This window comes from Ranitomeya variabilis, chromosome 3 (assembly GCF_051348905.1).
Source record: "Ranitomeya variabilis isolate aRanVar5 chromosome 3, aRanVar5.hap1, whole genome shotgun sequence".
Classification (NCBI taxonomy): Eukaryota; Metazoa; Chordata; class Amphibia; order Anura; family Dendrobatidae; genus Ranitomeya; species Ranitomeya variabilis.
Window position 1 is genome coordinate 29081503 of NC_135234.1, and position 23334 is coordinate 29104836.

The window sequence follows — 23334 nt, forward strand, 5'->3', positions numbered from 1 at the left end:
GAACTTACAGCCTGGAATCAAGTCAATAGCACAATCACAGTCCCTATGCGGTGGAAGGGAACTGGATTTGGGCTCATCGAATACATCCTGGAAATCTGACAAAAACTCAGGAATTTCAGAAGAGGGGGAGGAGGAAATTGACATCAAAGGAACGTCACCACCATTTTCTAAATTTCTGGCAATACGATTCTGCCGCTTCTTGACCCTGACACAGGGCCATCAAGGTCTTCTCAGCATGATCCACTGAATTAGGTTCATCATACAATAACCCTAGTGCCTGAAAAAAGGTGCCTACATTAAGCAAGGCCGGATTTCCAGATTCCAGGGAAAATGCCCAATCCTGAGGATCACCACGCAGCAGAGAGATGACAATTTTAACCTGCTGTATGGGATCACCAGAGGAATGGGGTTTAAGAGCAAAAAACAGTTTACAGTTATTTTTAAAGCTGAAAAATTTGGACCTGTCTCCAAAAAACAAATCAGGAGTAGGAATTTTAGGCTCCAAAACCGGAGTCTGAACGATATAATCGGAAATACCCTGTACTCTAGCAGCAAGTTGATCCACACGAGCAGCCGATCCCTGAACATCCATGCCAGCTCCAAACTCCTGAGCCACCCAGAGGTAAAGAGGGAAGAAAAGATACAACAGACTACAGAAAAAAAATGGCTCAGCACTTTCCTTCCCTTCTTCTGAGATGCGATTAACTCATTGTTTGCCAGTTGTACTGTTATGAACTGGTGGCCTATGAGCAGCATGAGACGTACTCTGGAGAAGGTGGTACCTGTACTGACCGCAGACCCTGAACTTAACACCGCAACTAGAAGTAGCCGTGGAATGTACCTAACACTCCCTAGACATCTCGACACAGCCGGAGGACTAAATACCCCTAGAGATAGAAAAGGGAAAACTATCTTGCCTCAGAGAAAATCCCCAAAGGATAGACAGCCCCCCACAAATATTGACTGTGAGAGGAGAGGGAAATAACATACGCAGACTGAAATCAGGATTTAGCAAAGGAGGCCGCTCTAGCTAAATAGAAAGGATAGGACAGAGTACTATGCGGTCAGTATTAAAACACTAGAAAATATCCACCACAGAAAATACAAAATCTCCACATCTAACTAAAGATATGGAGGGTATATCTGCCTCTCCAGAGATACCAGCTTGGCTGAACAAATCCTTATACAGACCAAGCTGGACAAGACAAAACATGGAAAAGAACTGAACAATAGGCCCACAGCATGTGGACTGCAAAAAACAAAGCCAGAACTTATCTTTGTTGAAATGAACAGCAAAGCAGGAGAGACCAGGCAGGGATGTGAATCCTCCAGGAACAATGGACAACTGCCACTGACTAAAGGGTCAAGCAAGAATAAATAGCCCAGTCAGAATTACAATAAGTGGACACACCTGATGAATGCAGCGATCCAAAGACAGCAGCGCTACCACTTATAATCACCGGAGGGAGCCCAAGAGCAGAATTCACAACAGCCGACATGTGAAGGTGAGTGTATTTCTAGCAGACTCCACCAAATAATTGTAATAATCATTTTCATTATATTATTATTATTTATTATTTGTTGTTTTTATTATTATAATAATGAATTTTTGGGATTGATAACCGAGGGCCCCTGTGCAATAATATGCTTTTCTGGGAAGCATTTCTGCAAGATTTTGGAGACATCTTTGGAAATTGTTGACCCTTCATCCAGAAGATCATTTGTGAGGTCAGATCCTGATGTTGGGGGGAGGTCGGGCTCACCATCTCCGGTCCTGTTGTTGGAGGGGCTGAGGTCCGGGCTCTGTGCGGCCGCTCATGTCCTCCCTCCATTTCTGTATGAATCTTGTGCACTGGGCATATTTATGAGGAACAGAAAAGGGCGAACCCCAAACTGTTCCCACAAAGCTGAAGATACAATTGTCCACAATGTCTTAAAGATTCCCTACCATTGGAGCTAAAAGGCTGCGGCCGCCCCCCGATAACAGCCCATAGCATTATCCTCCTCCACCATCTGTACAGGGGCACAATGCAGTCAGGGGGTAACGTCCTCCTGGTGTCACCAAACCCAGACTCCTCCGTCAGAGAAGTGTGATCTGTCACTGCACAGAACACATCTCCAGAGTCCAGTGGTGGCGGCTTTACACCACTCCATCCGACGCTCCCCATTGTGCTTGGTGATGTACGGTTGCATGCAGCTGCTCGGCCATGAAGCTCCCGGAGAAGGCGCAGTGTTTGTGCTGATGTTATGCCAGAGGAGGTGTGGACTTTGCAGTTATGGGGTCAGCAGAGCGGTGGTAACTTCTGGTTTTTGCTCCTCAGCAATCGGCCCCCTCCCTGCTCAGTAATGTTATGAAGTCTCCACTTTGCGGCTGAGTTGCTGCAGTTCCTTCCACGTCTCAATAATATCAATCACAGGTGATGAGGGAAGATTTAGGAGGAAGAAATGTCATGGACGACTTGTTCCCTCGGTGGCTCCTATTACAGGACTTCGCTGGTATCAGGGAGCTCCGCACCACTGGCCGTTCTGTCACAGTGCCTTGCAAAAGTATTCGGCCCCCTGGAACTTTTCAACCTTTTCCCACATATCATGCTTCAAACATAAAGATACCAAATGTAAATTTTGGTGAAGAATCAACAACAAGTGGAACACAATTGTGAAGTTGAACGAAATTTATTGGTTATTTTAAATTTTTCTGGAAATTCAAAAACTGAAAAGTGAGGCGTGCAATATTATTCGGCTCTTTTACTTTCAGTGCAGCAAACTCACTCCAGAAGTCCATTGTGGATCTCTGAATGATCCAATGTTGTCCTAAATGCCTAATGATGACAAATATAATCCACCTGTGTGTAATCAAGTCTCCGTATAAATGTCCCTGCTCTGTGATAGTCTCAGGGTTCTGTATGAAGCACAGAGAGCATCATAAAGACCAAGGAACACAACAGGCAGGTCCGTGATACTGTTGTGGAGAAGGTTAAAGCTGGATTTGGATACAAAATGATTTCCGAAACTTTAAACATCCCAAGGAGCACTGTGCAAGCGATCATATTGAAATGGAAGGAGTATCATACCACTGCAAATCTACCAAGACCCGGCCGTCCCTCTAAACTGTCATCTCAAACAAGGAGAAGACTGATCAGTGATGCAGCCAAGAGGCCCATGATCACTCTGGATGAACTGCAGAGATCTACAGCTGAGGTGGGACAGTCTGTCCATAGGACAACAATCAGTCGTACACTGCACAAATCCGGCCTTTATGCAAGAGTGGCAAGAAGAAAGCCATTTCTCAAAGATATCTGCAGCGCCCCAGAGTCCTGGTCGTTGCAGTACTGTGACTCCGCCACTATGGGGAGCTATGGTGCGTCTGATGGCACTGAAGGAGTTCATCTAATCAGGTATCACAGTCACCAATACATTTCACAGCCGGGCCTCCGGGGGGAGCTAAGGGTGCTATTCATTAGGCCACTCCCCACCATAGTGGGTAAACTGGGGGTCAGGCAGGAAGTTAGGACAGAAAGCTGACTGGGTTGGAACCAGGCAACACCTTGTGGCAGAGGGTGTTGTAGGGGAAGAGACAGTAGGGTCTCTGTTAGGGGTGGGATCCTGACAGAGGCTTGGCAACGAGAACGAACGTAACGGGACCGTGCCTGCTCCGGGTAGCGGCGGTGCCCAAGAAAGGATTAGAAGAGAGATAGATTGTGCTGAGTGAGAAACGAGATCAAAGCGATAGGAGGATACCAGTAGGAGTCGTGCTGTAAGACCGAGGCAACATTCTACTGAGGCGCACAACCGGTGGCCGGAACGCCGAGAGAGTATCATAATATCCAGCTTCAAGCAATACTCTAAACAGCGGCAGGACAGTCAGTCTCAGGCGGGCTGTCTAACTCAAATCACCTATGAAGTCTTGGGGGGCAACTTGTGGAGAGGGGCGTCTCTAGGGTCCCGGAAGAGCTCCGAGCCTACCCGTCAAACGGGTGCCGTTCCTACCCGAACCTCAGGGAGGGACGGAGGATTAGCAGAACATCATCTAGTCGAGTTGTGAGGGAACTTAAGAAACAGACACAACAGTTGTGGGGACTTTCCGTAAGCACAGCAGGGAAGGACCACAACACATAGCGCAAGCAGGAAGGCACAGATTTCCACCTGTGAAGAGAACTCTGGAGGTGCCATTGGACTGGCCGGACTTGCGCAGCCTGGTAAACCGTATCCTGGACTGAGGACTCAGAGATCTTCAGTAAAGAGGTAAAGAGACTGCAACCTGGTGTCCTCGTTATTTACCGCGACCTGCACCTCACAATTGCACCGTTACACCACCACTTATTCTACCGGACGTCCCCCGCTGACAGACAGGGCCACGGACCGGGCCTAGCCACCGTGACATCCCCAGAACTGAACAGAGACTCCCAGAGGCCCGGTTCCGGGTATCCCTCGGCCCTGCGGCGGTGTGGGGGCGCTCCAACTTGGCGTCACGAACAGGATCTACTTAAGCCTGAGGAATCAGGTCATGTGTGCCTTGGAACTGTGATTTACTGTGCTTGGACTGTACTTTATTGCAAGGACTGTGCTGCGCCATTTGCCGCCAAAATCCGCCGCCATTACAGCGCTGAGGAGAGCGCAGGAAGAGAAGAGGGGCGTGGAGTGGGCGTAGGCAAGCTGGAGAGCGCGAAAGACAATGGCCGCCCAGTCTAAATATTTCTGTGTCCTGCGGACGTGTCCGTCAACGGCTGAGGTCCGCCTCCTGATCTTGTTTGGAGGGTGGAGACCATGGCGACGGGGCCGCCCACGAAAGAGACCACGGGAAGAAGACTTTGGAGAGGAGAAAAAGATGGCGACGCCGGAGGCACCGCATGGGGATGGTCGAACGCAGAGAGGGGCTGGACAGTCCGATGTGGCTCAGGATACGCCGTCACTGCGAAAGCTGACCCTTACGGAGCCAACGATGGGCCGACCCCCCCCGGCCGCCGTCGGAAGAATGTATGGCCGCAGCCGAGGCCCGGCGGATCGCTGCCCGCCTGGAGGCCGATGCCCGTGTGACTGCTCGGCTGGGCCAACCCACGGAGGTCTGCTTGTCTCCAATGTCCCCTGACCCTCTCGACCCGGTCGCGGCTGACAGCGCGCCGCAGGCACTGGGCCTGAAACTCGTGCCTGAGGCCGAACACCTGCGGCGCTTGATGGATGCACGGCGAACCCGACCACAACCGGCAACCCGGGTTGATCTAACCACCGTTGCGGAGCCCCCTTTGTCCCACTGGGGTGTAGTGGTCTCCTTCAACCCCCAATATGGACGCGGGGTTATCCAGGAGATCGGGGAGCCGCTACAAGTCCACGTGGACCGAGAGGAGGTGGAGCCTTGCGAACGACGATTCCCTCGCGATCTGGAGCCTGGTGACGCGGTAACTTATACCAGATGGAAGAGAGCCATGGGAGAGGCTGGCTGGGTGGCGCGGGGCGTCCAGTGGTGCGTCGCACTACAAGCCACTGCCGGAACACCGGAGGATAAATCTCCTGTTGAAAAAGCCGCTGAATCTGGCCCTGAAGAACGGCGGAACACCCGGACTCACCATGTACCTTGGGGGTGTGCCGGAGCTTCAGTGAAAAGAACATCCCGGCGAGGGGTCCTGGCGCTGTTGGGGCGGGACCCGATCCTGGAACCAGCCGGACGACCCGTTGGTCTGGTGAGGCCCGGAAGGAAACCACCTTCTTTACCGAAAAATGAGTAAGCATGAATGCCTTAAAGATGTACATAGTTTTTAACTGTTTGTTTTCCTGATTTTGCTGCTGAACCCGTCCAGGGTTAATTCTTCATGGATCCCTTTGCTGTCCCGGGATCCCTGTTGTTTTGTTTATTTTTCTCAAGTTTGCACAAAGTTTACAGAACTGCCGTAATCATGAACAGTGCATGATACAAACTTCCTGTATATAGTTTACACCTTCTTAAAGGCGCTTCCTACTGGTTTTACTTGGAAAGAGACTCTTTGCGAAGATACCGCACCGGAGCCTTTGCCGAGTAAAGACTGGTAGCCAGAAAAGAAATGTTACCCCTTAAAGACTTGGTCCCCTCCCTTAAAGGAGACCTCCATGTTTTACATTCACAGAACTGTATTGCTTTAAGATTGATGGATAGCAATAATGTCTTGATGGACGAAAGTGATGACAATCTTTACATGTAAAAGTAATATGTATCTGATTAGTTAAGTTGTAAAAGAAAAGCAGATGATGTTTTCAGAAGGAAGGATGCAGTGGACCCGTAGGGGCAGACATAGTGTCCTGCATAGTTGTTAGCACAGAAGTTAAAATAGAAGGCTTAATGTTCAGTAGAAAATGTTTTGATAATGTTGATAAGGAAATGGGGATAGAAGGTAAACCCTGAGTCCTCCATAGGAAGTTAGTCATTTTAGGAAAAGAGTTAATAATGTGTTACAAAGGACAGAAAGTGAGCCCGTAGGGGTTAGTTAGTGAGTTCTTTTAGGAGTCATGTAGAGATGGCTCAGTGCTCTTAAATTGAAAGTATGTTATGTTCTATACTGTGTATAGTAGTTGAAAAGACAGAAGGCTCGGGCTGAAAGGAGCGGTCCTGTAAGAAAGGAGAGGCAGTAGGTCTGCTGCCGATAGGACAGGCGGTCCTGCAGATTTAAAGAAGGAGAATGTAAAAGTTAAATTGCCTTATAATGTGATTATAAGAAGGTCTTTAGTGGATACAGAGTGTATGTCCTTAAAGGCAACGTTAAAGTACTGTTCAACAATTTTTGCATTTAGTAGAATACCCGGTTGGGTAAGAAGAATTATTTATAGCATGTTGCTATGTTATTTAACCATGTTTGTAACGTTTAAGTGTCCTTACCTCCCATAAAGGGAAGCCTGTTCAAGTATACTTATTGTTATTGCACTCAAACAAAACTGTATGTCTTTTTGCTAACTTGTATTGTTGTTTTTCTTCCCAGTCCCGGAGTACTGTGTTTAACCAGGGGGGAGTGCAGCGCCCCAGAGTCCTGGTCGTTGCAGTACTGTGGCTCCGCCACTATGGGGAGCTATGGTGCGTCTGATGGCACTGAAGGAGTTCATCTAATCAGGTATCACAGTCACCAATACATTTCACAGCCGGGCCTCCGGGGGGAGCTAAGGGTGCTATTCATTAGGCCACTCCCCACCATAGTGGGTAAACTGGGGGTCAGGCAGGAAGTTAGGACAGAAAGCTGACTGGGTTGGAACCAGGCAACACCTTGTGGCAGAGGGTGTTGTAGGGGAAGAGACAGTAGGGTCTCTGTTAGGGGTGGGATCCTGACAGAGGCTTGGCAACGAGAACGAACGTAACGGGACCGTGCCTGCTCCGGGTAGCGGCGGTGCCCAAGAAAGGATTAGAAGAGAGATAGATTGTGCTGAGTGAGAAACGAGATCAAAGCGATAGGAGGATACCAGTAGGAGTCGTGCTGTAAGACCGAGGCAACATTCTACTGAGGCGCACAACCGGTGGCCGGAACGCAGAGAGAGTATCATAATATCCAGCTTCAAGCAATACTCTAAACAGCGGCAGGACAGTCAGTCTCAGGCGGGCTGTCTAACTCAAATCACCTATGAAGTCTTGGGGGGCAACTTGTGGAGAGGGGCGTCTCTAGGGTCCCGGAAGAGCTCCGAGCCTACCCGTCAAACGGGTGCCGTTCCTACCCGAACCTCAGGGAGGGACGGAGGATTAGCAGAACATCATCTAGTCGAGTTGTGAGGGAACTTAAGAAACAGACACAACAGTTGTGGGGACTTTCCGTAAGCACAGCAGGGAAGGACCACAACACATAGCGCAAGCAGGAAGGCACAGATTTCCACCTGTGAAGAGAACTCTGGAGGTGCCATTGGACCGGCCGGACTTGCGCAGCCTGGTAAACCGTATCCTGGACTGAGGACTCAGAGATCTTCAGTAAAGAGGTAAAGAGACTGCAACCTGGTGTCCTCGTTATTTACCGCGACCTGCACCTCACAATTGCACCGTTACACCACCACTTATTCTACCGGACGTCCCCCGCTGACAGACAGGGCCACGGACTGGGCCTAGCCACCGTGACATCCCCAGAACTGAACAGAGACTCCCAGAGGCCCGGTTCCGGGTATCCCTCGGCCCTGCGGCGGTGTGGGGGCGCTCCATATCCATAAAAAGTGTCGTTTAAAGTTTGCAACAAGCCACCTGGGAGACACACCAAACATGTGGAAGAAGGTGCTCTGGTCAGATGAAACCAAAATGGAACATTTTGGAAACAATGCCAAACGATATGTTTTGCGTAAAGGCAACACAGCTCATCACCCTGAACACACCATCCCCACTGTAAAACATGGTGGTGGCAGCATCATGGTTTGGGCCTGTGTTGTGAATTCTGTTTTTGGGCTCCCTCTGGTGGTTACTGGTGGTACTGGCTGACTTTTGTCTTGCACCTGTTCCCATCAGGAAACTGGGAGTTTCCTATTTAGTCTGGCTTCTCAGTCATTCTAGTGCCGGCAATCAATGTTACCAGAGCACCTCTGTTGCTTGCTACCTGCTCCAAGTCTGCAATTCAGCTAAGTTGGATCTTTGGCATTTTTTGTGTTTGTTTGTCCAGCATGCATTTATATTTCTCTTGCTGCTGGAAGCTCTAGTGATCTGAAATTACTACTCCGGTGTCATGAGTTGATAACGGAGTTAAAGTAATTTCAGGATGGCTGTTTAGGGTTTTGAGGTGACCGCGAAGTCCTCTTTTGTATTTTCTGCTATCTAGTCAGAGGGCCTCTCTTTGCTGAATCTATATTCATACTGCGTACGTGTTTTCCTCTTACCTAACCGTTATTATATGTGGGGGGCTACTATCACTTTTGGGGTTTCCCTGGAGGCAAGTCAGGTCTGTGTATTCCTCTACTAGGGGGTAACTAGATCTCCGGCTGGTGCGAGGTGTCTAGGGATAATCGTAGGCACACCCCCTGGCTACTATTAGTTGCGTGTTAGGTTCAGCGTCGCGGTCATCTGAGATTCCATCATTCCTAGAGCTAGTCCGTTTTTGCCTGAGTCCCTGCCATTGGGAACCATGACAGTATTGCCGGCCGCAAATGTATTAAAGGTATTGGCTGAAGAAAGAGAGAAAAGAAGAAGTTTCTGACACTTTTTTTTTTTTTTTTTTTTACTCAGAAGTTCTGTCTAGCCATAATTGCAATCTGCTGCTTTTTTCTCTCCTATTAACCCCTGAATGGCTCAGATCTCAGCTGTTGAGAAATGGATATCCAGAGTTTAGCTACAGGCCTGAGTGCTCTTGCTTCTAAGGTTCAAAATATCCAAGACTATGTTATACATGCTCCTATGTCAGAACCCAAGATTCCTATACCTGAGTTCTTTTCTGGAGATAGATCTCGTTTTTTGAATTTTAAGCACAATTGTAAATTGTATCTTTCTCTGAGATCTCGCTCCGCTGGAGACTCCGTTCAGCAGGTTAAAATTGTGATTTCCTTGTTGCGGGGTGACCCCCAGAATTGGGCATTTGCATTGGCACCAGGGGATCCTGCGCTGCTCAATGTGGATGCGTTTTTTCTGGCACTGGGGTTGCTCTATGAGGAACCTAATTTGGAGATTCAGGCTGAAAAGGCCTTGATAGCCCTCTCTCAAGGGCATGATGAAGCTGAAATACACTCACCGGCCACTTTATTAGGTACACCATGCTAGTAACGGGTTGGACCCCCTTTTGCCTTCAGAACTGCCTCAATTCTTCGTGGCATAGATTCAACAAGGTGCTGGAAGCATTCCTCAGAGATTTTGGTCCATATTGACATGATGGCATCACACAGTTGCCGCAGATTTGTCGGCTGCACATCCCAAAGATGCTCCATACAAGGCAGGATGGATCCATGCTTTCATGTTGTTTACGCTAAATTCTGACCCTACCATCCGAATGTCGCAGCAGAAATCGAGACTCATCAGACCAAGCAACGTTTTTCCAATCTTCTACTGTCCAATTTCGATGAGCTTGTACAAATTGTAGCCTCAGTTTCCTGTTCTTAGCTGAAAGGAGTGGTACCCGGTGTGGTCTTCTGCTGCTGTAGCCCATCTGCCTTAAAGTTCGACGCACTGTGCGTTCAGAGATGCTCTTAGGCCTACCTTGGTTGTAACGGGTGGCGATTTGAGTCACTGTTGCCTTTCTATCAGCTCGAACCAGTCTGCCCATTCTCCTCTGACCTCTGGCATCAACAAGGCATTTCCGCCCACAGAACTGCCGCTCACTGGATTTTTTTTCTTTTTCGGACCATTCTCTGTAAACCCTAGAGATGGTTGTGTGTGAAAATCCCAGTAGATCAGCAGTTTCTGAAATACTCAGACCAGCCCTTCTGGCACCAACAACCATGCCACGTTCAAAGGCACTCAAATCACCTTTCTTCCCCATACTGATGCTCGGTTTGAACTGCAGGAGATTGTCTTGACCATGTCTACATGCCTAAATGCACTGAGTTGCCGCCATGTGATTGGCTGATTAGAAATTAAGTGTTAACAAGAAGTTGGACAGGTGTACCTAATAAAGTGGCCGGTGAGTGTATATTGTCAAAAATTTTGAAAATGGTCTGTGCTTACTCAGTGGAATGAGTGCGCCCTGGCGGCGAATTTCAGAGAAGGTCTCTCTGACGCCGTTAAAGATGTCATGGTGGGGTTTCCTACGCCCACAGGTCTGAATGAATCCATGATTATGGCTATTCAGATTGATCGGCGTTTACGGGAGCGCAAACCTGTGCACCATTTGGCGGTGTCTTCTGAGCAGACACCGGAGATTATGCAATGTGATAGAATTCTGTCCAGAAGTGAACGGCAGAATTATAGGCGTAAAAATGGGTTGTGCTTCTACTGTGGTGATTCTGCTCATGTTATATCAGCATGCTCTAAACGCACAAAAAAGGTTGATAAGTCTTTTGCAATTGGCACTTTACAGTCTAAGTTTATTTTGTCTGTAACTTTGATCTGTTCATTATCATCTATTACTGTGGATGCCTATGTGGATTCTGGCGCTTCCTTGAGTCTTATGGATTTGTCCTTTGCCAGACGCTGTGGGTTTAGCCTAGAGCCTTTGGAAGTTCCTATCCCTCTGAAGGGTATCGACTCCACACCATTGGCTAGGAATAAACCACAATACTGGACACAAGTGACTATGTGTATGACTCCTGACCATCGGGAGGTGATTCGCTTCCTTGTGTTGCATAACTTGCATGATGTCTTAGTGCTTGGATTGCCATGGTTGCACACTCATAATCCAGTCCTTGACTGGAAAACAATGTCTGTGTTAAGCTGGGGATGTCAGGGGGCTCATGGGGAAGTACCTTTGGTTTCCATTGCTTCATCTACTCCCTCTGAAATTCCGGCATTTTTGTCTGACTATTGTGATGTTTTTGAGGAGCCCAAACTTAGTTCTCTCCCCCCTCACAGGGATTGTGATTGTGCTATAGACTTGATTCCGGGCAGCAAGTTTCCCAAGGGTCGTTTGTTTAATCTGTCTGTGCCTGAGCATGCTGCTATGCGGGAGTATATTAAGGAGTCCTTGGAAAAGGGACATATCCGTCCATCCTCATCCCCTTTAGGAGCAGGTTTTTTTTTCATGGGTAAAAAAGATGGCTCCCTGAGGCCCTGTATTGATTATCGCCTGTTGAATAAGATTACAGTCAAATACCAGTATCCTTTGCCACTATTGACTGATTTATTTGCTCGTATTAAAGGGGCAAAGTGGTTCTCTAAGATTGATCTTCGGGGTGCGTATAATTTGGTGCGGATTAAGCAGGGAGATGAGTGGAAAACTGCATTTAATACGCCCGAGGGCCATTTTGAGTATTTGGTAATGCCTTTTGGTCTTTCTAATGCTCCTTCAGTCTTTCAGTCCTTTATGCACGATATTTTCCGTAAATACCTGGATAAATTTATGATTGTGTATTTGGATGATATTTTGATTTTTTCGGATGACTGGGAGTCGCATGTTCAACAGGTTAGGAAGGTTTTTCAGGTTTTGCGGGCCAATTCTTTGTTTGTAAAGGGTTCAAAGTGTATTTTTGGGGTTCAGAAGATCTCCTTTTTGGGGTATATTTTTTCCCCTTCTTCTGTTGAGATGGATCCTGTCAAGGTTCGGGCTATTTGTGATTGGACGCAGCCTACTTCCCTGAAGAGTCTTCAGAAGTTCTTGGGCTTTGCTAATTTCTATCGTCGATTTATAACTGGGTTTTCAAGTGTTGCTAAACCTCTGACTGATTTGACTAAGAAGGGTGCTGATGTTGCCAATTGGTCCTCTGCGGCTGTGGAGGCCTTTCGGGAGCTTAAGCGCAGCTTTTCTTCCGCCCCTGTGTTGCGCCAGCCTGATGTTTCGCTCCCTTTTCAGGTCGAGGTTGATGCTTCCGAGATTGGAGCGGGGGCGGTTTTGTCGCAGAGAAGTCCCGATTGCTCAGTGATGAGACCATGTGCATTCTTCTCTCGAAAGTTTTCGCCCGCCGAGCAAAATTATGATGTCGGTAATCGGGAGCTCTTGGCTATGAAGTGGGCATTTGAGGAGTGGCGTCATTGGCTTGAGGGTGCTAGACATCAGGTGGTGGTCTTGACTGATCACAAGAATCTGATTTACCTTGAGTCTGCCAGGCGTCTGAATCCTAGACAGGCGCGCTGGTCGTTGTTTTTCTCCCGGTTTAATTTTGTGGTTTCATACTTGCCGGGTTCAAAAAATGTGAAGGCAGATGCCCTTTCTAGGAGTTTTGAGCCTGACTCCTCTGGTGATTCTGAGCCTACGGGTATCCTTAAGGATGGGGTGATTTTGTCTGCTGTCTCCCCAGACTTGCGACGTGCTTTGCAGGAGTTTCAGACTGATAGGCCTGATCGTTGTCCGCCTGGGAGACTGTTTGTTCCAGATGAATGGACCAGTAGAGTCATCTACGGAGGTTCATTCTTCTGTGTTGGCAGGTCACCCTGGAATTTTTGGTACCAGAGATTTGGTGGCCAGGTCCTTCTGGTGGCCTTCCCTGTCTCGGGATGTGCGTGCCTTTGTACATAGTTACATAGTTACATAGTTATTAAGGTTGAAGGAAGACTGTAAGTCCATCTAGTTCAACCCATAGCCTAACCTAACATGCCCTAACATGTTGATCCAGGGGAAGGCAAAAAAACCCCATGTGGCAAAGAGTAACTCCACCATGGGGAAAAAAATTCCTTCCCGACTCCACATACGGCAATCAGACTAGTTCCCTGGATCAACGCCTTATCAAGGAATCTAGTGTATATACCCGGTAACATTATACTTTTCCAGAAAGGTATCCAGTCCCCTCTTAAATTTAATTAATGAATCACTCATTACAACATCATACGGCAGAGAGTTCCATAGTCTCACTGCCCTTACAGTAAAGAATCCGCGTCTGTTATTATGCTTAAACCTTCTTTCCTCCAGACGTAGAGGATGCCCCCTTGTCCCTGTCTCAGGTCTATGATTAAAAAGATCATCAGAAAGGTCTTTGTACTGTCCCCTCATATATTTATACATTAACATAAGATCACCCCTTAGTCTTCGTTTTTCCAAACTAAACAGCCCCAAGTGTAATAACCTATCTTGGTATTGCAGACCCCCCAGTCCTCTAATAACCTTGGTCGCTCTTCTCTGCACCCGCTCCAGTTCAGCTATATCTTTCTTATACACCGGAGACCAGAACTGTGCACAGTATTCTAAGTGTGGTCGAACTAGTGACTTGTATAGAGGTAAAATTATGTTCTCCTCATGAGCATCTATGCCTCTTTTAATACATCCCATTATTTTATTTGCCTTTGTAGCAGCTGCCTGACACTGGCCACTGAATATGAGTTTGTCATCCACCCATACACCCAGGTCTTTTTCATTGACGGTTTTGCCCAGAGTTTTAGAATTAAGCACATAGTTATACATCTTATTACTTCTACCCAAGTGCATGACCTTACATTTATCCCCATTAAAGCTCATTTGCCATTTATCAGCCCAAGCTTCTAGTTTACATAAATCATCCTGTAATATAAAATTGTCCTCCCCTGTATTGATTACCCTGCAGAGTTTAGTGTCATCTGCAAATATTGAAATTCTACTCTGAATGCCCCCTACAAGGTCATTAATAAATATGTTAAAAAGAAGAGGGCCCAATACTGACCCCTGTGGTACCCCACTGCTAACCGTGACCCAGTCCGAGTGTGCTCCATTAATAACCACCCTTTGTTTCCTATCCCTGAGCCAGCTCTCAACCCACTTACACATATTTTCCCCTATCCCCATTACTCTCATTTTATGTAACAACCTTTTGTGTGGCACCGTATCAAAAGCTTTCGAAAAGTCCATATATACTACGTCCACTGGGTTCCCTTGGTCCAGTCCGGAACTTACCTCTTCATAGAAGCTGATCAAATTCACACAGTCTTCACACACAGTCTTGTGATGTTTGTGCTCGGGCCAAGCCTTGCTGTTCTCGGGCTAGTGGATTGTTGTTGTCCTTGCCTATTCCGAAGAGGCCGTGGACGCACATCTCTATGGACTTTATCTCGGACCTCCCGGTTTCTCAGAAAATGTCCGTCATTTGGGTGGTGTGTGACCGTTTTTCTAAGATGGTTCATTTGGTACCCTTGCCCAAATTGCCTTCTTCATCTGAGTTGGTTCCTTTATTTTTTCAGAATGTGGTTCGTTTACATGGTATCCCGGAAAACATAGTTTCTGACAGGGGGTCTCAATTTGTGTCTAGGTTCTGGCGAGCGTTCTGTGCCAGGATGGGCATTGATTTGTCTTTTTCGTCTGCATTCCATCCTCAGACTAATGGCCAGACGGAGCGAACTAATCAGACCTTGGAGACTTATTTGAGGTGTTTTGTGTCTGCTGATCAGGATGATTGGGTCGCCTTTTTGCCGTTGGCAGAGTTTGCCCTCAATAATCGGGCCAGTTCTGCCACTCTGGTTTCTCCTTTCTTTTGCAATTCAGGGTTTCACCCTCGTTTTTCATCTGGCCAGGTGGAATCTTCGGATTGCCCTGGAGTGGACACGGTGGTGGATAGACTGCACCGGATTTGGAGTCATGTGGTGGACAATTTGAAGTTGTCTCAGGAGAAGACTCAGCAGTTTGCTAATCGTCATCGTCGTGTGGGTCATCATCTCCGCGTTGGGGACTTGGTGTGGTTATCTTCTCGTTTTGTCCCTATGAAGGTCTCTTCTCCTAAGTTTAAACCTCGGTTCATAGGTCCTTATAAGATTTTGGAGATTCTTAATCCTGTATCTTTTCGTTTGGACCTACCAGCATCTTTCACCATTCATAATGTCTTCCATCGGTCGTTGTTGCGGAGGTACGAGGTACCGGTTGTTCCTTCTGTTGAGCCTCCTGCTCCTGTGCTGGTGGAGGGTGAATTGGAGTATGTTGTGGAGAAGATTTTGGACTCTCGCGTTTCCAGATGGAGACTTCAATATTTGGTTAAATGGAAGGGATACGGTCAGGAGGATAATTCTTGGGTGACTGCCTCCGATGTTCATGCCTCTGATTTGGTTCGCACCTTTCATAGGGCGCATCCAGATCGCCCTGGTGGTTCTCATGAGGGTTCGGTGCCCCCTCCTTAAGGGGGGGGTACTGTTGTGAATTCTGTTTTTGGGCTCCCTCTGGTGGTTACTGGTGGTACTGGCTGACTTTTGTCTTGCACCTGTTCCCATCAGGAAACTGGGAGTTTCCTATTTAGTCTGGCTTCTCAGTCATTCTAGTGTCGGCAATCAATGTTACCAGAGCACCTCTGTTGCTTGCTACCTGCTCCAAGTCTGCAATTCAGCTAAGTTGGATCTTTGGCATTTTTTGTGTTTGTTTGTCCAGCATGCATTTATATTTCTCTTGCTGCTGGAAGCTCTAGTGATCTGAAATTACTACTCCGGTGTCATGAGTTGATAACGGAGTTAAAGTATTTTCAGGATGGCTGTTTAGGGTTTTGAGGTGACCGCGAAGTCCTCTTTTGTATTTTCTGCTATCTAGTCAGAGGGCCTCTCTTTGCTGAATCTATATTCATACTGCGTACGTGTTTTCCTCTTACCTAACCGTTATTATATGTGGGGGGCTACTATCACTTTTGGGGTTTCCCTGGAGGCAAGTCAGGTCTGTGTATTCCTCTACTAGGGGGTAACTAGATCTCCGGCTGGTGCGAGGTGTCTAGGGATAATCGTAGGCACACCCCCTGGCTACTATTAGTTGCGTGTTAGGTTCAGCGTCGCGGTCATCTGAGATTCCATCATTCCTAGAGCTAGTCCGTTTTTGCCTGAGTCCCTGCCATTGGGAACCATGACAGGCCTGCTTTTCTTCAGCAGGGACAGGGAAGATGGTTAAAATTGATGGGAAGATGGATGGAGCCAAATACAGGACCATTCTTGAAGAAAACCTGTTGGAGTCTGCAAAAGACCTGAGACTGGGACGGAGATTTGTCTTCCAATAAGACAATGATCCCAAACATAAAGCAAAATCTACAATGGAATGGTTCACAAATAAACGTATCCAGGTGTTAGAATGGCCAAGTCAGAGTCCAGACCTCAATCCAATCGAAAATCTGTGGAAAGAGCTGAAAACTGCTGTTCACAAACGATCTCCATCAAACCTCACTGAGCTCGAGCTGTTTGCCAAGGAAGAATGGGCAAGAATTTCAGTCTCTCGATGTACAAAACTGATAGAGACAAACCCCAAGAGACTTGTGAGTTGCCCGCCAGGGCCGTGGGGTACCCGGTACCGGGTCCGGTGTTCACAGGAGGATGTTATGGTGGCGACCCGGTCCGTGGCCATGGTGCCTATGTAAAAGGGGAAAGTCTTTAAAGGGATTTGGAGAATAGAGTTTATGTTCGTGACGCCACCTGTGGTATTCAGTCAGTAGGGACCGACGCTGCTTAGAGGGGTCCTCTGGGGTGACGTTATGGCAGCTAGATGGTATAACTTCCCACAGGTGGAAAGTATCCACAGTGCTCCCGATGTGTAGAAGGAAGATGGTGAATGGCACAGTAAAGAACGAGGACACAGGTTTGCAGTCTCTTTACCTGGTTTACTGAAAACTTCAGGCAGCCACAGTCCAGGGCACCAGATCACAGGGCAGGCAGGGTCCGGTCGGCTTGGAAGTGAATCCAGAGTCCCCTTTACCAGGTGGAGTTAAAAGCCTTCCACTAGCGCGGTGGTGTTGTAGTCCCTTACTGCCTATGGCTTCGGATAAGGTTCTCACAGTTCTTCTCTCTGTCCCCCATATAGGATAGGACAATACCTGCATGACAGGTAACTCGAGCCTTTTTACAGGGACTCTATCACGCCCCGGGCTCTATGTGTTACTGTGTCTCAGGTGTGTGTGTCGGACAGGTAACTTGCAGTTCCGCTGTCCTGCCGTTCTCTGCTGTAAGTCGTAGAGTCCCTTACAACCTCGGTGGTCCGGCTATTGGTTATCTGTGCTTCAGAAGCAGGCAGTCTGCTTGTAGCTGGTCTCCACTGATATATCCTCTCCTGTGCTTCGCTCTCCTGCACGCTCACTGAACGATGTTCTGTCCTTTTGTATGTCTCTTTCTTTAGGAGCTGTAGTGGCTCTGGCTACACGGCTCCCTCAGTCCTTCTGACACTTCATGTCTGACTGCCCTCTCCTCTGTCCTCTGACAGAATCTGACTAACTTCCCTCCAAACCACAATATATACAGGGGAGTCACCTAGAAATAGAATCAAAAGCTGCCGCTTGTGGCCTGAAGTGTGAACATGTTGTGTGCATTGTGGTTACCTGATAAAAGATATCCTTCATCGCTTCCAGGTGTAACATCACTCTCACCGTGAGGAATGCAATGCTACTGTGATGACCAGGACCCTGGGGTGCCACACCTGCAGCTGTAATCGCAGCAAAAGGTGACGCAACAAAGTATTAAGTTAAAGGGGCCAAATAATATTGCACGCCCCACTTTTCAGTTTTTTAATTTCCACAAAAATTTAAAATAGCCAATAAATTTCGTTCAAGTTCTCAATTGTGTTCCATTGTGTTGATTCTTCACCAAAAATTTACATTTGGTATCTTTATGTTTGAAGCATGATATGTGGGAAAAGGTTGAAAAGTTCCAGGGGGCCGAATATTTTCGCAAGGCACTGTACATGGTAGTAAACACAGACGGCAGGTAGGGGGTTGGAGGTTATGCAACAGGGGGCAATGGGGCTTGAGGTTATACACTGGGTTGAAGGCCCAAGGTTATACACTGCAGTCGAGGGGTCAGATGTTATATACTGAGGACGAGGGGCTGGATGCTATACAATGGGGTGAAAATGGGGCCAGATGTTATACACCAGGGGTGAGGGTTCGGATGTTATACTCTAGGGGTGAGGAGTCGGATGTTATACACCAGGGGTGAGGAGCCGGATGTTATACTCCAGGGGTGAGGAGACAAATGTTATACTCCAGGGGTGAGGGGTCAGATGTTATACTCCAGGGGTGAGGGGTCGGATGTTATACTCCAGGGGTGAGGGGACAAATGTTATACTCCAGGGGTGAGGGGTCGGATGTTATACTCCAGGGGTGAGGGGACAAATGTTATACTCCAGAAGTGAGGGGTCAGATGTTATACTCCAGGGATGAGGGGTCGGATGTTATACTCCAGGGGTGAGGGGACAAATGTTATACTCCAGGGGTGAGGGGTCGGATGTTTTATTCTAGGGGTGAGGGGTTGGATGTTATACTCCAGGAGTGAGGGGTCGGATGTTATACTCCTGGGGTGAGGGGTCGGATGTTATACACCATGGGTGAGGGGTCAGATGTTATACTCAAGGGGCGAGGGAACGGTTGTTATACACCAGGGGTGAGGGGTCGGATGTTATACACCAGGGGTGAGGGGTCGAATGTTATACACCAGGGGTGAAGGGTCGGATGTTATACACCGGGGGCAAGGGGATGGAGAAGTAAAAACAATAATCATGGGGCCATAAACTGTCACCGTCATCCCTGGAGATGTCCTATTCTTGCTACTAAACTTTCTATACTTTTCTATGACTGTTTGACAATCCAGAATATCTAATAATCCCAACCTATAATACCAGATTAAATGACTTTTACTGTATTCTTTACTTCTTCTGACCTCTGATTACATTTTATAGAATATTTGCAGCGATCTGAGCATTTACTACCTGTGTCATACAGAATATAAGACAATGACATGACCCCAATGTAAGATGACATAGTGGGGGGTATACTACTCCATAGTGACTGATTCATTACCTTGTGATCCGGTATGGAGAATCTTTCCTTTCCATAAAGATGTAATGTACATTATATCCTCACATATTGGCCCGCTGGATCCTGCCGCCCTCCTATGTTGGCCTCAGCTCTGGGCACTTCAGTCGCTGACACATTGATCTTCACAAACCATTAATTCCTGGACTCGTCCTTGTTAATGAGCCAGCAAAGCTTCTTAATGTCAAGTTCGAAAAGAAAAGGGCTGTGTCCCTGACTAATGGAGCTGGTGGTTTCTGCTGATAAGAGCGGGGTAGAGTCCACATGACGCTGCGGAGTCCGCCAGCAATCATTAACCACAGGCTATATTAAATTAGCGGAACCCGCTGATTACTGCTCTCAGGTCTCATGAAGACGGATGTGTACACAATAATGGGAGTTTCACTTCTAATTATTAAATTGCTTTTATCCCGTGGACTGCACCCTTACTGGAATGCAGTGATTTACCCAAAATTTTGGATCTAGATCTGTTGCTAAAATTTGCTTATTATTATTTATCATCAATATTTGTTTCCATTTTGATCACTACTCATTAATTATTATTATTATAATAATAATAATTATTATTATTATTATTATCATTATTATTACCCCACAATGTGTTATTATATTATTTGCATTTTTTTTTAGTATTTTTTTAGAAGCAGTGGTAATATCATTATTATTAGCATTTATTATAATAATTATTTTTATTCGTTATTGTTATCTGCATTGTTAGAATTTATTATTATTAGTATCATTTTTGGTTTTTATTATCATTATTGTAATTATTAGTATAATTACTTATATTATTATAATTATCATTTATTATTAGCATTATTTCTTCCTATATTCTTATTACAATGTATTATTATCATCGTTATTATTATTAGTAATAGTAGTAGTATCATTTTTTATTTGTTGTTATTATTTATCATACTTTTATTTTTGATTTGTTATTATTATCATTAATATTATTTATCATTAGTTTTTATTTTTATTATTATCAGTATTTGCTTTATTTACTATTACTGTTATTGTATTATTATTATTTATTATTGTTATCATTACTATTATTAGTAGTATTAATATCATTTTTTATTATTATTATTTATCATCATAATTTTTTCTATTATCATTTTTATTATTGTTATTATAAATTACTATATAGTTTTTTCTTCTTCCTTTTCTTCTTCTTCTTATTATCTATATTATGATCTTTTGGCCGTTTTTAGTCATTTATACGTGGAAACTTTCCATAAGCTGCTGTTGACTGATCTATTTCTATAACATATTTTTGACTGCCTAAAAGTGAATATTGTGCATGGGATGTCCCGGGATGGGATGTCCGGTACATACAGTCATATGAAAAAGTTTGGGCACCCCTATTAATCTTAAGCTTAATGTTTTATAAAAATTGTTTTTTTTGCAACAGCTATTTCAGTTTCATATATCTAATAACTGTTGGACACAGTAATGTTTCTGCCTTGAAATGAGGTTTATTGTACTAATAGAAAATGTGCAATCTGCATTCAAACAAAATTTGACAGGTGCATAAGTATGGGCACCCTTATCATTTTCTTGTTTTAAATACTCCTACCTACTTTTTACTGACTTACTAAAGCACTTTTTTTAGTTTTGTAACCTCATTGAGCTTTGAACTTCATAACTAGGTGTATGCAATCATGAGAAAAGCTACTTAAAGTGGCCACTTGCAAGTTGTTCTCCTGTTTGAATCTCATCTGAAGAGTGGCATCATGGGCTCCTCAAAACAACTGTCAAATGATCTGAAAACAAAGATTATTCAACATAGTTGTTCAGGGGAAGGATGCAAAAAGCTGTCTCAGAGGTTTAACCTGTCAATTTCCACTGTGAGGAACATAGTAAGGAAATGGAAGAACACAGGTACAGTTCTTGTTAAGGCCAGAAGTGGCAGGCCAAGAAAAACATCAGAAAGGCAGAGAAGAAGAATGGTGAGATCAGTCAAGGACAATCCTCAGACCACCTCCAGAGAGCTGCAGCATCAACTTGCTGCAGATGGTGTCACTGTGCATCGGTCAACTATACAACGTACTTTTCACAAGGAGAAGCTGTATGGGAGAGCGATGCGAAAGATGCCGTTTCTGCAAGCACGCCACAAACAGAGACGGCTGAGGTATGCAAAAGCACATTTGGAGAAGCCAATTTCTTTTTGGAAGAAGGTCCTGTGGACTCTTGAAACCAAGATTGAGTTGTTTGGTAAAACAAAAAGGCGTTATGCATGGCGGCCAAAAAACACAGTGCGTTGTATAGTTGACCGATGCACAGTGACACCATCTGCAGCAAGTTGATGCTGCAGCTCTCTGGAGATGGTCTGAGGATTGTCCTTGACTGATCTCACCATTCTTCTTCTCTGCCTTTCTGATGTTTTTCTTGGCCTGCCACTTCTGGCCTTAACAAGAACTGTACCTGTGTTCTTCCATTTCCTTACTATGTTCCTCACAGTGGAAATTGACAGGTTAAACCTCTGAGACAGCTTTTTGTATCCTTCCCCTGAACAACTATGTTGAATAATCTTTGTTTTCAGATCATTTGACAGTTGTTTTGAGGAGCCCATGATGCCACTCTTCAGAGGAGATTCAAACAGGAGAACAACTTGCAAGTGGCCACTTTAAGTAGCTTTTCTCATGATTGCATACACCTAGCTATGAAGTTCAAAGCTCAATGAGGTTACAAAACCAAAAAAAGTGCTTTAGTAAGTCAATAAAAAGTAGGTAGGAGTATTTAAAACAAGAAAATGATAAGGGTGCCCATACTTATGCACCTGTCAAATTTTGTTTGAATGCAGATTGCACATTTTCTGTTAGTACAATAAACCTCATTTCAAGGCAGAAACATTACTGTGTCCAACAGTTATTAGATATCTGAAACTGAAATAGCTGTTGCAAAAAAAACAATTTTTATAAAACTTTAAGCTTAAGATTAATAGGGGTGCCCAAACTTTTTCATATGACTGTATATAGCACCTGACAACTTTTGAGAAGGGACAACTTAAAAGATGGGGTAACAAAAGATGCAGTAGCTTGTGGTTGGTCCCACTTTAAAGAAATAAATGATCACAGACCGTTCCACTTGTACAAAGGACTTTACTTTTCCCCATTGGCACAGATTCCTTATGAAAGTTAATAGGGTGTATTAGGGCCGGGTTTATGAGCAGTCAAAGAGATGGGAGCGAGTGGCTGCTCACATATCCCACCCAGGGGCGTGGTTTGGCAGATACAATGGAGACCAGTTTTCTCATTCAGTGTCTGTGTCTGGAAACGTGGAGACCTCCGGCAGTGTGTTTGCTATAGGACTCTGCCCTGAGCGGATGGACCCGCAGTACTAAATGGACTATTTACTTTCTGTTTTCACTCATTGCTGGGAAAGGATGTTTTCTTTTTTTGCATATGCTGAACCGTTTATGAAGCTCTCATTAATCAGCCTGGACATTTTAATAAAACTATTTTCCTGTGCTTACCTCAACCACACATAAACCAGCCTGGACATTTTAATAAAACTATTTTCCTGTGCTTACCTCAACCACACATAAACCAGCCTGGACATTTTAATAAAACCGTTTTCCTGTGCTTACCTCAATCGCACATAAACCAGCCTGGACATTTTAATAAAACCATTTTCCTGTGCTTACCTCAATCGCACATAAACCAGCCTGGACATTTTAATAAAACCGTTTTCCTGTGCTTACCTCAATCGCACATAAGCCAGCCTGGACATTTTAATAAAACCATTTTCCTGTGCTTATCTCAACCACAGCTGAGTAAAACCCTACAAGTGTAAAAGGGTGACTGTAAGTGGCATCATACTGTGTGTGTGGGGAATGGTGAGAATATCATAGTGTACATGAAAGGCGTCATATTGAGCATTGTAGGGGCAATAGGCTTACTGCTCAGTAAATAGTAAAAAAAAGATGGTAGAATTGTTGTTTATTTTTGCATTCCCAATAAAAAAAATTATAATATAATTAATTATTTGAAAACAGTTTTGATTTTTAATTAATTAATTTGTTTATTTAATTATTTAAAACAGTGCCAATAAAACCCATTTTGCACAATACCAGCTGTCATATGGCTATGTTATCAGGAAAAAAGTTATTGG

The 23334-nt window shown here is 45.4% G+C and overlaps 1 protein-coding gene across 3 annotated transcripts in view; it reads right to left on the reverse strand.

The window, feature by feature from the left end:
• IGSF5 (immunoglobulin superfamily member 5) overlaps window positions 1–19462 on the reverse strand; it is an 88885-nt gene extending 69423 nt beyond the window's left edge. Inside the window, exon 1 of one of the 3 annotated variants that reach the window (XM_077293861.1) lies at window positions 19204–19462. The gene's annotated coding sequence lies outside the window, so the exon portion shown is untranslated. The remainder of the gene's footprint in view (window positions 1–19203) is intronic. The other 2 variants (XM_077293862.1, XM_077293863.1) reach the window with 2 other exon arrangements.
• Between the last annotated feature and the right edge of the window lie 3872 nt (window positions 19463–23334).